Consider the following 9,908-nt stretch of genomic DNA (forward strand, 5'->3'; position numbering starts at 1 on the left):
TTTTGAGACAGGGTCTCCCTGTAGCCCCAGCTGGCCTGGAACTCACTATGTAGACCAGGCTGGCCTTGAACTCACAGAGATCCGCCTGCCTCTGCCTCCTGAGTGCTGGGATTAAAGGCGTGCCACCACACCCTGCTGATGACACACTCTTTTAATACCCTGTCTTTAAATAAATAAATAAAAATAAAATTATGTATATACATATATACAAAACAGGTTTTTGGCAATATTCTTGTTTCTGACCAGCCCACTCTTCCTTGCAGTATACTTAATAAATTTATTCTCTCCCTGAAAAAAATTACAAAAACTTTCAAAAGTGTTTAATATGTCATGACTGCATGGTGACTTTTTTTTTTTTTACCATGTGCATGTTATACTAAATCTTTTTTTTTTGTCTTTTTTGAGAGGGTCTCCTTGTAGCCCCAGCTGTCCTGGAACTCACTGTGTAAACTAGGCTGGCCTTGATCTCAGAGAGATCCGCCCACCTCTGCCTCCCAGGTGCTGGAATTAAAGGCGTGCACCGCCACGCTGGGGCTATTCTAAATCTTATTGGCATCCGTTCAGCAGCTGGTAACCCCATGTCCTTTACAAGGCCTGTGAGTCCGCCTTTACATGGCAGAGAGATCTCCATCAGTGGTGCCAATGTAACCCGTCTCCGCCAATCAGTCCAGCCCAGTGACCTTGCTTAGTCTTGAGCTGTCAGAGTAGCTTTGTACTTCCCTGTCATCTCCTTAGGTAAGGGCACCAGGGCAGGGCAGGACACCTGCCCTTCCACTTCGCACATGCATTTCCGCAGGCAGTATTCCCGAGGGCCAAAGTTGGCTGGATGAGAGTGCTGCTGCTTCTCCAGTTCTTCCTCCCTGAGTTTTTTCATTCTTCTCCAAGATTTTCCTGATGTGCTCCATGATCTTATTACTCTTGGTCTCCACATCCTCTAGGACCTGCTCCCAGTATGTAGATAGAACCGCAGGAAGGGCGATGGCATCATGTTCTTAAACAGCATGATCTACACCCAAGGATTCTTGTACTGGATCTGAGGGATGTTGAAAAAAACGAATTTCCGGGCGCCCTCGCCCAGCTCCCCCATGCGTGTTGTAGTTCACAGTCATGACCTTCACGGGGTCCTTGAATACTACATCACCCGGGCCCAGGTACTGCAGTGTTTGGCAGATGGGGAAGCCATGACTTTTGATCTGGTTGTAAATCCATGGCCATATCACCCTGAATGTGCTTGATCTTGTCTGATTATAAGACAAAATTAGGATAATTGAAATAATTTAGGACTGGGAATATAGCTCAGTAGTAAGTAGAGTGCTTACCTAGTGTATGTGAGGTCTTGGGTTCAATTCCCAGCACCACACACACACACACACACACACACACACACACACATACACACACACACACACACACACACACACACACACAAACTCAAATAGGTGGGTTGAAGGTGTAACTTAGTGGTAGAACACTTGCTTTGTGCAGGCAAAGCCCTGGTTCCATCTCCAGCACTGAAAAAGAAAAAAAGGAAGGAAGGTAGGAAGGGAGGGAGGGAGAAAGGGACCAATATGCATGGTATTAGCAATGTTACAACACTGCAGGGAAAGGAAAACAAGAACAGTTAACCTTTGAGGGGCTGGAGAGATGGCTCAGTGGTTAAGAGCACTGACTACTCTTGCAGAGGACCTGGGTTCGACTCCAAGCACCCACATGGTGACTAATAACTGTCTATAACTCCAGTTCCAGAGGATCTGATGCCCTCTTCTGGCTTCCATCTGTTTGTATGCAGGATGTGCTCTTAACTGCTGAGCCATCCCTCCAGCTGGATAAAAAAATATTAATAAGTGCCCAGCATGGTGGTGCATACCTTTAGTCCCAGCACTTGGAGGCAGAGGCAGATCTCTTGTGAGTTTGAGGCCAGCGTGGTCTCCACAGTGAATCCAGGCCAGCTGTGGCTACAGGGAAACTCTGTCTCAAAATAAATTAAAAAATTAAATAAAGGCTGGGCGTGGTGGCACACGACTTTAATTCCAGCACTTGGGAGGCAGAGGCAGGCGGATCTCTGTGAGTTCAAGGCCAGCCTGGTCCACATAGTGAGTTCCAGGACAGCTGGGGCTACAGGGAGACGCTGTCTCAAAAAGACCAAAAATAAATAAATAAATAACATACATGCAGGCAAAGCACACACACACACTAAATAAATAAAATAAATAAATAAATAAATAAATAAAAAGTCATAAAAAATTTCAAAATGAATAGCACTAGAGGGAATTCTGTTATTCCCTTTCACAGTTGAGGTGATTTTTCACACAGATAGATTAAACCCTCTCCTATTTGAGACCCCAAATCCTGCACTTTCCACTATGCCACATCACCTAGCTGTCATCACTAGTGATCATAGACATTCCTCTGAGCTTTGTGGCTGAGCACAGGGATGCTGGGTCAAACTGAATCACATACTTACAATATGATCTGGGATGAGACTCACCTCTGAGCCTTTCCCTTTACAAACGACTTTTTTTTGGGGACTGGCAAGATGGCTCAGTGGGTAAAAGCACTTGTTGCCAAATAGCTTCTTTCTTTCCTTCCTTCATTCCTTCTTTTTTTCCTTTCTTTTCTCTTTTTAATTTTAGTACATTTATTTAGTGTGTGTGTGTGTGTGTGTGTGTGTGTGTGTGTGTGTGTGTCCCACAGCCTGCAGGTGGAGGTCAGAGGCCAACTCATGGGAGTTGGTTCTCTCCTTCCATCATGTGGGTCTTTGGGATTGAACTCAGGTCAGTAGGTTTGGCAGCAAGTGCCTTTACGCATTGAACCATTTTGCCACCTCCTCTTTCTTTTTTAAAAGATTTACTTATTTGTTAGCCAGACGTGGTGGTGCACGCCTTTAATCCCAGCACTTGGAAGGCAGAGGCAGGTGGATCTCTGTGAGTTCGAGGCCAGCCTGGTCTACATAGTGAGTTCCAGGCCAGCTGGGGCTACAGGGAAACCCTGTCTCAAAAAGACCAAAAAAAAAAAAAAGAAAGAAAGAAAAAGAAAGAAATATTTACTTATTTGTATGTAAGTATATACATGTCTGTGTAAGTATATTTGCATATGTGTGTGCCAGTGTGTGTGCACGGGACACCTGGCTTGTTATATAGATACTAGGATCCAAACTCCAGACCTCCATGACCTAGTGCTGGCTAGTTTTAACTGTCAACTGAACACAACTTAGAATCATCTGTGAAGAAAGTCCTAATGAGGAATCATTTAGATCAGGTTGGCCTGTGGTAGACTGTCTTAATTGTTAATTGATATAGGAAGACCCAGCCCATTGTAGACAGCGCCTTTCCCTAGGCAGGGGCTCGCTGAACAGTATGAGAAGAAATCTAGCTGAGATCAAGCAAGTGAGTGAGCACATATGCATTCATTTCTCTCTGCTCTTTTTAAATTTTTTTTTGTCTTTTTGAGACAGCATCTTCCAGTAGCCCCAGCTGGCCTGGAACCTGCTTTGTAGACCAGCCTGGCCTCGATCTCATAGAGATCCACCTGCCTCAGCCTCTGACTCTGGAGTGCTGAGATTAAAGGTGTGCACCACCGAGCCCAACCTTTCTCTCTGTTCTTGACTGTGGATGTGATATGATTAGCTGTTTGAAGTTCCTGCCTTGACTTCCCCACAATGATGGACTGGAACTGTGAGCTGAAATAAACCCTTTTCTCCCCTAAGTTGCTTAAACATTTTTTGAGTTATTTCTATTTTATATGTTATGAGTGGGTTTTTTTTTTCAATTCTATTTATTTTTATTGTATGTGTTTGAGTGTTTTGCCTGCATATACATAAGTGCACCATGGGCATGAAGTACCCACGGAGGCCAGAAGTGGTCTTTGGATCACCTGGAGCTGGAGTTACTGGCAGGGCAGTTATTAGTTGGGAACTGAATCCAGGTCTTCTGCAAGAGCAGCCAGTGCTCTTAACAGCTGAGCCATCTCTCCAGTCCCTTTATGAACATTTTGCTTACATGTATGTAAGTGCACCCATGTGTACAATGTCCACAGAGGCCAGAAAAGGTGTTGGATCCCTTAGAACTAGGGTTGTTATCTGCCATGTTGGTGCTGGGAACGGAACCTGGGTCCTCTGGAGAGCAGCCAGCTCTCTTAACTGCTGAGCCATCTCTCCACCACCTAAGTTGCTTTTTACTAGGGTATTTTATCACAGCAACAGAAATGAACAGCAAGTGCTCTTAACCATGGAGCCATCTCACCAGCCCCCCACCCCTTGACATGGTCTCTTGTATTCTAGGCTGGCCTTAACTATATAGCTGAGGAGGGCCTTGAACGCCTCATCCTTCTGCCTCACCTCCCAAATCCTGAGATTACAGGCGTGTGCCACCATGTCTGGTTTATGTAGGGCTGGGATCAAAACCAGGGTTTTGTGCCTACTAGGCAAGCACTCTACCAACTGAGCTACAGCCCTAGCCACAAATAACTTTTCCTGTCACTGGAATCTGAGGGGAGGAGATGAAGTGCTCTGAGCAAAGGTCTATTGGGGTGGATATGGGGGTGGGCTTCATGAAAGGCAGGGCACAGTGGGAGTCAAGGCAGGAGTCAGGGAGATGACTAGGGAAAGGGTGACAATGGTAGGGTGCCATAATTTGAATATGGATTTGCCCTCCAAAGGTCTATGTGTTAAAGATTTTGCCCCGTCAGTGATGCTATTGGGAAATGCTACAGACCTTCAGCAGGTGGACCTCATGGGAAGTCCTGAGGTTATTGGGGGGGCATGCTCTTGAAGAGGGCTGTAGAACCCTAGCCCCTTCCTATCTTTCTCTGCTTCCTGGCTCATGATGAAACTTTAAACAAAGGGGCTCCCAGATTTTGACTGAACCCTTCCTTATACACACAGTAATAATAAATAAAATTAAAATTAAAATTAAAAACCCATTTTCTCTTTATAAGGTAATTGCCTCAGCAATTGCATTATAATAACATGGAGCTGCCTAATACAGGAATATTTAAAAATTTTTTTGGTCTTTTTGAGGCAGGGTCTCCCTGTAGCCTCAGCTGGTCTGAAGCTCACTATGTAGACCAGGTTGGCCTTGAGTTCACAGAGATCCACCTGCCTCTGCCTCCTGAGTACTGGGATTAAAGGCATATGCCACCATGCCCATCACAAGGACCATTTTCAAGAGAGGCTTGCTTATGGTTAAACTTTTGTTCAATAGCAAAGCCAATACATTACAACAGACAGGTAGCCTGACAGCTGAATACCAGATGTGTTTTCTTTGGTCTGTATTTGAAGACTTTTTTTCTTTATTTGATGAATGCATGTAGCACTTACTATTAATTCATTTAATCTTTACAACAACCTCATGAAGTATATACTATTAACAAACTCTTTTGCAGATAATGACCCTTAGGCACAGAGAAACTAGTTAAGTTACCTGAGGCTAACAGCTAGTAAAAATGAGACTCAGGATTTAGTGAAGCATGATCATGCATGCCTGTAATCCCAGCACTTGGGAAATGTAGGCAGGAGGATCAGGAGTTCAAGATCATCCTTGGCTACACATTAAATTTGAGGGTAGCCTGGGTTGCATGAGATTCTATCTCAAAATAACAAAGAGCAAAGATTTGAATCCAAGAAATCTACTTTAAGTATGTCCATGAGGCCTATATCTCACTCCTTGCTAAAGTTCCATTATAAAACTTTAAGAATGAAAGTATTTTATACAATACTCAGATTTTGGGCATCTCTGAAAAATCTGAGAAATCTAGAAGCCAGTAGTAATCCCAGCACTCGGGAGGAGGAATCAGTACGATCAGGAGCTCAAGGCCAGCCTGGCTACATGGTTAGACCTTATCTCAACCCTTCCCCCCAAATTAACCATCATTGACTCTGCCTAAGGGTGACTAGTAATAAGTACCTCTGGCCTCAATTTATAACCCAGAAAGAGAGAAACTATCTGTTCAGTAGGATATTACTAAATAAAACATGAAAACCAATGATAGTCATAGAATAGATGTTACAGAAACTCTGAGGTGGGGACTTTTGACTCTGCATGGGCTTCATGGAGGATTTACAGGGATGGAAGATCCAGAGGAGTAAAACAAATGACCAAAGTCAATAGATAGAGCAAGTCCAAGATTAATAGGACTTCAGAGCCTGGGGCTGGAGATATGGCTCAATGGTAGAGAACTTACTAGCATGCATGAGGCCCTGAGTTCCATCCTCAGCACTGAAAAAAGATTGATAGTCTGATCCTGGTAGGAGGAACAGGGAGGCCTATTTTTGCATGGCAATGGTATCCTCTTTAACAGATACACCTCCCAGTTTTCATGATAAGCTACATGGTTACCTTCCACATGAGACTTTCTTTTCTGTTACAACCTTATCTGACCAAATTTAAAAAAAAAATCTGTGCCTTGTAGACTGGGGATGTAGCTCAGATAGTAAAGTGCTTGTCTAGCATGAAATCCTGGGCTCAATCTGTAAAACCCAATAAATGCTGTGTAGTAGTAGACATCTATAATTCTAGCACTGGGGAGGTAGAGGCAGGAGGAAGAGAAGTTCAAAGTCATCCTCAGTTACATATTAAGTTCAAGTCCAGCCTGGGATCCATGAGACCCTGTCTCAGAAAAAGAAAAGGAAAGGAAAGGAAGGAAAGAGAGAAGGAGGGAGGAAGGAAGGAAAAAAGAAAATAAAATCTATGCCCTATACACAATAAATTTAAGAGGCCCTGGTCATTAAACTTTCAATGGTGGCACATACCTTGAATTCCAGTGTTCAGGAGGCAGAGGCAGACAGAACTCTGTGAGTTCCAGGCCAGACTGGTCTATATAGTAAGTTCCAGGCCATCTGGGGCTATGTAGTGAGACCCCTATCTCAAAACAAAAACAAGGGGCCAAGAGACTGGAGAGATGGTTAGCGGTTAAGAGCACTGAATGTTCTTGCAGAAAATCTGGGTTTGATTCCCAGCACCCACATGGTAGCTAACAACTGTCTGTAACTCCAGTTCCAGAGGATCCTACGTCTTCTTCTGACCTCTGTGGCCATCACATGACACCAGTGCAATTACAAACATGCAGGCAATATACTCATACACAGAAAATAACAATAAAATAAAATATTTAAAAGAAAAAGAAAAACCAACCAACCAAAACCAAGATAAGGAGAGCTGGGCATGGTGGTGCAGGCCTTTAATCCCAGCACTCAGGAGGCAGAGGCAGGCAGAACTCTGTGAGTTCAAGGCCAGCCTGGTCTACATAGCGAGTGCCAGGCCAGCTGGGGCTCCAGGGAGACCCTGTCTCAAAAAGACAAAAAAAAAACAAAAAAAAACCCAAAACAAAAAACAACAACAATAACAAGAAGATAATGAAAAGAAAATGAGCCGGGCATGGTAGCTCACATCTGTAATCCTAGCACTTGGGAGGAGGAGGCAGAAGGATCACAAGTTGTAGTCAACTTAGGTTACAAGAGGCCCTCCCTAAAATGAGAGGGGATAGGGAGAGAAAGAGAATATTATAATTAATACTTTACCACTCAGATTTGGTCACTGCATACTGTATGCATGTTGAAATATATCACTAGGGCTGGTGTGTGGTATGTGACCCAGTAGTAGAACATTTGCTTACTACAGGCAAGGCCCTGAATTCTATCCCTAATTCTATCATGTGGTGTGAGACCCTGTCTCAAGAACACCTCTCCCCTAAAAAAAACTAATAATTCTCCTTTCCCCTATCCCTTCTGCTATAACCAGGGAAAAATCTTATCCCTACTCTATAGAATAGTCTCAGAATGTGGTCAGGCTAGGTCTGCAAAGACAAGATGGAGGCAATTAAGTGAATTACGTCATCTTCTGGGGCATCTCATCCTTTCTCACAAGAAGGGCAAAAGTGATAGATGTCATTTCCAAGATTAGACTACTAGGACTGTGGCTTCCAGTCTGACTGCAACCTGACAAGAGACCCCAGGCCACAGTGACCCCTGAGCCATGCCTAGATTCCTGAGCCCTAGGAACTATGAGGAAATATTATTTTAAGCAGGTAAGTTTTGGGGTAATTTCCTTTCTTTTCTTTTCCTTTTTTTTTGAGATCCCTGTAGCCCCAGCTGGCCTGAAACATGCTGTGTAGACCAGGCTGGTCTCCATCTCAGAGAGATCCACCTGCCTCTGCCTCCCAAGTGCTGGTATCAAAGGCATATGCCATTATGCCTGGCATGAATATGATTTAATGTGAGCAAGGGCTTGGAAAAGCCTCAGTCTAGTTTCTTTTCTTTTCTTTTCTTTTTTTTTGGTCTTTTTGAGACAGGGTCTCCCTATAGCCCCAGCTGTCCTGGAACTCACTATGTAGACCAGGCTGGCCTTGAACTCACAGAGATCTGCCTGCCTCTGCCCCTGAGTTCTGGGATTAAAGGCATGTGCCATCATGCCCAGCTCTAGTTTCTATTTTATACTTTATAAAAAATGTTAGGACAGGCCTGGCGAGATGGCTCTGTAGTTAAAGGCACTTGCTGCCAAGCCTGACAACTTGAGTTTCATCCCCAGGTCCCACATAGTGGGAGGAGAAAATGAACAGACTCCTGTGGGTTGTCTTCTAACTTGCACAGATATGTTCATTTGGGTAAAGAAGCCAGGAAATATACCCTCAAGAAATCATTGTCCAGGCTAGCTCATTGATAGAGGTGGTGCCTAGCATGCACAATGCCTCAGTCCCCTGCACATCAAAATAAGGAGGCAAATAAACAAATAAACAAACTGAACATAAAAAAATAAAACACTCGGGGAAGCTGGGGGTGCACACCCACCATGTAGGACCTCCAGTGCCATAAACAACAAGAACAAAATAGAACAAAACACAACAATACTCCTTCCCCAAGAAACCCCTCTACTAGGTCAGGTACTTCTCAATCCTTTGCATTTATTTTCTCTTTTCTTATTCACTAGAGTCCACAGAGAAAATTAAGAGTTACTACTAAATTTTTTTCTTTCTTTTTTAGTTTTATTTTTATTATTTTTCTTTTATGTGTATGAGTATGTTACCTGCATGTAGGTAGGTGCACCTATGTTGTGAAATGCCCAGCAGAGGTCAGAAGAGGGTGTTGGATCCTCTGGAACTGAAGTTATAGACAGCTCTGAGCTGCCATGTGGGTGCAGTGTACTAAAACCGGGGTGCTCTGCAAGATCAGCAAGTGCTCTTAACTACTGAGTCATTTCTCCAACCTTATTAAACTCTTATTTTTCTTCTTCTTTTTTAGATTGTGTGTGTGTGTGTGTGTGTGTGTGTGTGTGTGTGTGTGTGTCTTTTTGAGACATGGTCTCCCTGTAGCCACAGTTGGCCCAGAGCTCACTAGGTAGACCAGGCTGGCCTTCATCTCACAGAGACCTGCCTGCCTCTGCCTCCCAAGTGCTGGGATTAAAAGAGTGCACCACTATACCTGGCTTAGATCTTTTGTAAAATAATTTTTAAATAAACTAGATTTAATATAATTTATTTTATGTGTCTGACTGCTTTGCCTGCCTGTATGTTAGTGCAACCATGTGTGCAATGCTCTCAGAGGCCAGAAGAGAGTATCAGATCCCTTGCAGCTGGAGTTACGGACTCCTGTTAGCCTCCATGTGGATACTGTGAACCAAACCCAGGTTCTCTGCAAGGTCAGTCTCTGAGTCATCTCTCCAACCTTACTAAACTCTTCACAGACATATTTCCCTTTGTAATTAGAACTTTGAGCATCTAATAACAGGCCTCATAGGTTAGAGTTGAAAATTATTTTTTCAGAGGTAGAGGCCAGCAGATTATTAGATATCACCTGTTCTCTTTTAGACATTTGACCTTGAAGATGATGCCAAATTGCTTTCTGGAATAAGAGAAAAAAGGAGAGAGAGAGAGAGAGAGAAGAGAGAGAGAGAGAGAGAGAGAGAGAGAGAGAGAGA

General features: G+C 43.6%; 1 pseudogene; it reads right to left on the reverse strand.

Annotated features, from left to right (window-relative positions):
* Positions 1-685: 685 nt before the first annotated feature.
* LOC103746273 lies at positions 686-1,193 on the reverse strand (annotated as a pseudogene).
* Positions 1,194-9,908: the final 8,715 nt, after the last annotated feature.

Source organism: Nannospalax galili, unplaced genomic scaffold (genome assembly GCF_000622305.1).
Source record: "Nannospalax galili isolate Female #2095 unplaced genomic scaffold, S.galili_v1.0 scaffold3824, whole genome shotgun sequence".
Taxonomy (NCBI): Eukaryota; Metazoa; Chordata; class Mammalia; order Rodentia; family Spalacidae; genus Nannospalax; species Nannospalax galili.